Source organism: Rhyacophila brunnea, unplaced genomic scaffold (genome assembly GCF_057557595.1).
Source record: "Rhyacophila brunnea isolate RB1 unplaced genomic scaffold, BYU_Rbru_1.0 scaffold_9, whole genome shotgun sequence".
Taxonomy (NCBI): domain Eukaryota; kingdom Metazoa; phylum Arthropoda; class Insecta; order Trichoptera; family Rhyacophilidae; genus Rhyacophila; species Rhyacophila brunnea.
This window is the reverse complement of record NW_028233361.1, coordinates 255,827-261,943: the sequence shown is the minus strand read 5'-3', so window position 1 is coordinate 261,943 and position 6,117 is coordinate 255,827.

The following is a 6,117-nucleotide window of genomic DNA, read 5'->3' as shown; positions in this document are numbered from 1 at the left end:
TTATTTTGAGGACCTTCCGAAAACTTATTTTTCTGACGGTTTAAAAAAAATTGAGAAACGTCTAACCAAGTGTATTGAGCTCCAAGGAGATTATGTTGAGAATTAAAAAAAAAATACAAAAATAAAAACTGTTTTAATGCTTTTTTCTAAGGAATTATTGACCCACCCTCGTATTTTCAGAATTTTGAAATTCCCATAATACTTGAATAACTTAGAAGGTTTTTTTAAAGAAAATAGATGCAAAAATAACGATTTTTCTTACAAAAATAAGAGTTGGCTACATTCAAGAATGAACATTCTAAAAAACCCGTTTTGCACAAAACAGCCTGGACCGCTAAAACATCTAAATTTCATAGATTTTATGCTTTTATCTCTTTATAAGTTACACAAAATCATATAAATATATAATATCTATCATTCAAAAGGTATAAATAGTATACATAGGCTTTATGGATTTAAAGAAACACACTTTACGTCACATTTCGTCCCGAACGGAGCCGCACGGGACCGATTATTTGCAACCATGCACCTCGGTGCTTAAGACTGACTCCAGGAAAGTGAGAAAGTGAGGTCCAGCTCTGCTGGCCGCCGGCGTGATGCGCCCTGTGTACCCGCATACTGATGCTCAAGATTTTAATCTGATTCTACGGAAGAGTCAGGATTATCCCACTCTCCATACGACGCTGCAAATTTTTCAAATGCCGCAAAATTGGCCTCTGTTGCAATCAGGTCCACGTGGCCAATTGGGGCCATGTGAGGACGGACCCTGGCAAACAGCTCTGCTCGTTCGGATTCCATATACGGGCAATCCCAGATGACGTGTTCAGCGTCTTGTTGGTCATGCCCGCAGGTAGAACCCGGCCCATCTTCGATTAAGCGAAACCCATGAAGCTTGAGGGTGAAGTTGACATGGTCGGTGAGGAACTGGCTAGTCCAGTGCTACGGTTGAAGTCTCCGCGCTTGGTGCCTGCAGAATACGTCTGGAAAAAAACGATTAAATTGTAAATGATCAAAAAACGACTCAAATTGCAAGCTTCGTATTTTTCCGCTAGGTGCCTCTGGTAGGTAAAGACATTGTCTTAAAGGAGCCATTCAACTATTTATAGTTTATTAACTCTTAATTTATAAATATTCAATTAAATTTTAATTACATTAAAAATATTTTAATAATTATCAAAATTAACAATTTGTTTACGGGCCGCACAAAATTGTGTTTTTGCTAATTGCTTTTCAAATGCAAATTAACAAAATTAATTAAAAGGGCCCGCATTGTGTTAAAAAAATGGCAACGCTAAAAATGGAGAAACGTGATTCGACGTCGTGACGTCGCATTTTAAGAATTTTGCACCTGTCGTGGTTTTTGATCTATGCACAGTGACGTCCCGTGGAGGTAGGCAGGTTGAGTATCGCTTGGGGGCGGCAAATCGAGGAGAATCATTTGGAATATGTATATAGAATTACCTAGGTACCTATATTTAGTATTACGAAAATATCCTTCCAATAAAAAAATCATCTCACTGGTTGGAAACATTGTTTGGTTGGAAATTACGGTTTGGCAAGAAGCTACCGGGTGTGGATATTGGATAATATGGCGTACCCCGTATCCGTAGATCCCGAGTGTTTAAAAATATGGAATAAACTTAAACACGTGCTAAAGAATATGTTATCAATCTGCAATATTTACGTCTGTCTCAAAATATACATCATTTTTTTTAAATGTATTTAATTTAATGAATTGAATGTAATTATTTTAACCGAATCTGGAATCTATTAAAAAATACTGTTTCTATAAGGTCTGATAAAATTTAAAATAGGTATCTAGTAGTTACAGATAGGAAAAAAGTACGAAAACTTTTAATTTCAACAAGGCAACTGGTAAAGATTATAAATTGCGGTGTCTTATTGCGGACGTGAAGTTCTCTTCACATATATTTTGTATGTCCATATTGTTTTAGCTTTATTTTTTATATTATATTATAATATGTATACTTACCATAGAGTTAATTTATTTTATGTTAATCCTCCGTGCCTTTCTCTCCCATGGCACTTTTTAATAAATTATGTCAATCATTAAACTCGGTCAAAGCTCACTTGAGAGCGTCAGTCTTGGGTATCTGTGTCTGAGACATTCCCAGACGTAAAAAACTGCTGATGCTTCACATCCAAACGTAGGACCCCGTGATCGCTCGATTAAGACCGAATGTGTTGCCGAATACGAGACGGGTTGGTTTGGAGGGTCCATGTTTGTGTTGTTGTTCTATGTACCTACCTACCTATTCATAGAATATAATATTATAGAGCTACTAGAGTGTATTGGCCAGGGAACATAGAATTAATGAAAACTGAAATACCTAACAGGTATGGGTGGAGTTACAGGTAACCAATCGCGGAAATGGAAGAATATAGGATCAACTTAAACACGTGTCAAGAATATATCATTCTAAACTTGTCTCTCGTTGTGTCAACTGCTCTCGGTTTATGCACTGAAGCTCATTCAATATTGGTGTATTTTAAGGTCGCAACACACACGATTGCACGTCTATAATGTGTGTTTCATTTTCGTAGGTTACTAACACATTCAAAACCCTGCTTCAAAATATAGTGTATTGGGGTATAGTCTATCTGAATTATATTTATTAATCTTCATCAGGCGGGGTCAATCCACTGCTGGATGAAGGCCTCTCCAAGTTTTCTCCAACTCTCTCGGTCCTGTGTCGTTCGCTGCCACGTATTTCCGCCGAACTTTATCAGTTCGTCGATCCAGCGTCTTTTAGGGCGACCCTGTGGCCGTTTCGTGCCCTTTGGGTACCATTGGATGACGGCATTTGTCCAGCGGCCGTCCTTTTGACGAGCAATGTTCCCCGCCCATCACCATTTCAGCTGCTTGGCAACGTTTATTACATCGCGTACTCCTGTCTGCTTCCTAACCCACTCGTTTCTCTTACGGTCCTTTCGCGTGATGCTCAACATACACCTCTCCATGCCTTACATGCAATAAAATAAAGATAAAAATAGTCTGAATTACTATGTACTTACCACAGATGACAGATTATTAGCGCCTCTATTCCCTTGCAAATGGAGCCCGCGGCAGGCTGCTGGTTTTGTTTGGGGCTCTAGCTGGGTGGAGAAAATCCACCTAAAAAGAATATGGTTATTATTCTTATAGGTATCATAAACAGTTTCCTAGCACAGTATGGTTTGATTTTTTTTAAACCATGTCCGATCCTAATAAGACCATAATATGGGCCTCCACAGAGTGGAGGTTTGTATTTACAGATTTTGTTTTTACAAGAAATGGATGTCGGCCACTTGCTCAACCTATTAGGTCCATACTCTGACTCATACACAAATTGAAAAACAATATGTACTTGCCAGACCCAGGATTCGAACCTGGGACCCCAGCCGCGAAGCCATCATGGATGGTGGGTGTGGTGACAATATATTATTTGAAAACTATGAAATAACCGTAATAGGATATATTTTATAATTAGATTTCGAAACCTTTGAAAGGACTTATTAAATTTTATCATTAGAGCCTAGAGTGCCTGGCGATACAATACAAAACAAGCAATTTAATACAATGTTCTGATTATTAATAATAAATAATAACTAAAAACCGTGGGTCCCAGGTTCGAATCCTGGGTCTGGCAAGTACACATATTGTTTTTCAATTTGTGTGTGTCAGGGTATGGACCTAATAGGTTGAGCAAGTGGCTGACATCCATTTCTCGTAAAAAACAAAATCTGTCAATACAAACCTTCACTCTGTGGAGGCCCATATGATCCTATCAGGATCGGACATGGTCTTAAAATGTACTTAACTCAAAACATCAAAATGGAGGTGTAACCTGATCTTTTGTTATCATTAAATTGAACTTAAGTTTGGTTAGAATACCATTTTGGGTATATTGTGGCTGTACCTATAGGTATATATGTGTAAATAATTTTATAAGCCAGTAAGATAAGCGCGATCTATTGTGCTTTAGAATATTTTACAGGGTCCCATTACATCTAGCAGATTATTAATACATTTTTGAGTTTTAAATTCAATGGAATTTTACAAAGTATACACCAATTATTATAATTTTGATAACAGTGTCTTTAAAAAATCACCATGCGCACGTGATTTTACATTTAATCTTTTTTTTTTAATTAGACAGCTGGTATTAGTAAACTGAGTTAGTTTCTATCGGTATAAATATTAGTATAAATATCTCGATTGGAAGCATATTCATGGAAGTGTTCACAAACAATAATATAGGTACATAGATCTAACCAGGCATAATAATATAATATTATGTTGCATGATTAAGTTATGCCTATCTGATAAATCTATCAATCATTGTGTGTTTGTTTCCGTGTATGTCCATAATGAAATTATATCTTTTTCTGTTTTTTCATATTCGAATTGCTCACTTATAATTTCCGAAATACTCTCCATATTATCATTTATAATAGATAATATAAAGACTTTTTTAATTGGCTCAATTTTGTAAATACTTGAACGGCGATCAAATTTCATTTTTATTTTGGTAAGCTGCCATGCCAGGTACAATGTACATCCTACGCGATCGAAAATTTGCCAAACCACTGGTTTAGCTTAGTGTAAAGGGGTGGGAAATATCCTAAAGTGGCCACCGACTTCTTTTCCAAAAAATAAATTTATCCAATAATGCAACAAACCGTTGTCATCTTGCGGCTTTCTGATTGAACACAGGCCTGTGATTAAAAATATTAATAATCAATGCATTTGTTTGTTCTTTTAACTATTTTTGTTTGTTCAATTGACTTGCAATAATGTAATAGGTAAGAAAGTTGACTTTAAACATTATCACATCACACAGTGAGTGTTATTACGGCTTATACTGTGTACCTATACATTTTCATTTGTCCATGTTTATAATGTTCTCTTGTTTATTTATACCGTCGAAATAGAGGAAACAAAATACAGGTTTATTTTCAATAAGTACTTTGATATTTACTCGTATCTAGTGGTTACGTAAGGGAATAATTATTACTAACCAAACCACCAAAAACAATCTTAAAGCCTCGCCGGTAACAGAGCATTGATTATTATAACTAACATGTGCCTACATATTAATTAATTTCTATAATATATTAAATATATCTTACCAGAGCCCAGCTAAAAATAATTATTGTTATGATACATAACACGACGAAAAATATTCTTATTGAACAGGTTCCGCATTCGGTAATTTCACGATCCTGTAAACAGAATAAAAACTATCATAATCTATGCAGGTATGGAATAAATTAAAATTGTATTTTTCTCGCTGTTCTAGAATCTAGATCTTACTTGTTGTAATTAAATTAAATGCGGTCTATACGTATTTGGTTAATTGTGATTTAAGATTGTAATCAAGTTGCAATGAAGTTGGGATGTCGAAAAACAACGGCTATTGTGGTAATGCGATTATAGGTCAGCCGTAGATATTTCCCATTTATTTGTTACAGTGCGTTTAAAAAAATTTACATAAACATAAGTATGTACACAATTTATGGAACATCCAAAAATTATAGGAGCAGCTTAACGTGACAGGAAAAGATGTATGTTTGGCACATCACGAAAATCCAGTAAATAAACTAATTGATAGTCAGATAAGAATGATAAAAATGCTACGCAAGAAGTTACCAAACTGATGAGATGAATTATTGGTAATGAACTGCACAATATTGCTCGATGAGTGGAAACCCGCTGTTCTGTCAAATTCTGTCATATTGTAGTATCAAAGAGACACTAAATAATCACAGGCCTTATATTATAAAAAGGTGTTGAACTATGTAAAATTATACGATGGCTGAGAATGTGGGTCGTGCAAGGATGCAGATTAGAGTAAGTATAGTATTTTTACGAGGAATGTCGGTCTACCGATCAGGATCACCCAACCAAAGACGTATTAAATGGACAACTCATTTCATATTGGCGATCACGAGAAATAGTGCACGAAACTTATTCACAGATGTATAGGTAGACGTCACGTGATCATATGACGTTGCATTTCCATTATACGATATCAAGCTTCGAGAATTTAGAGTAATATAGCCTTTATTGTAACGGCGTATTAATGTCATCGCGTTAGAATTCTCGGGTTACTT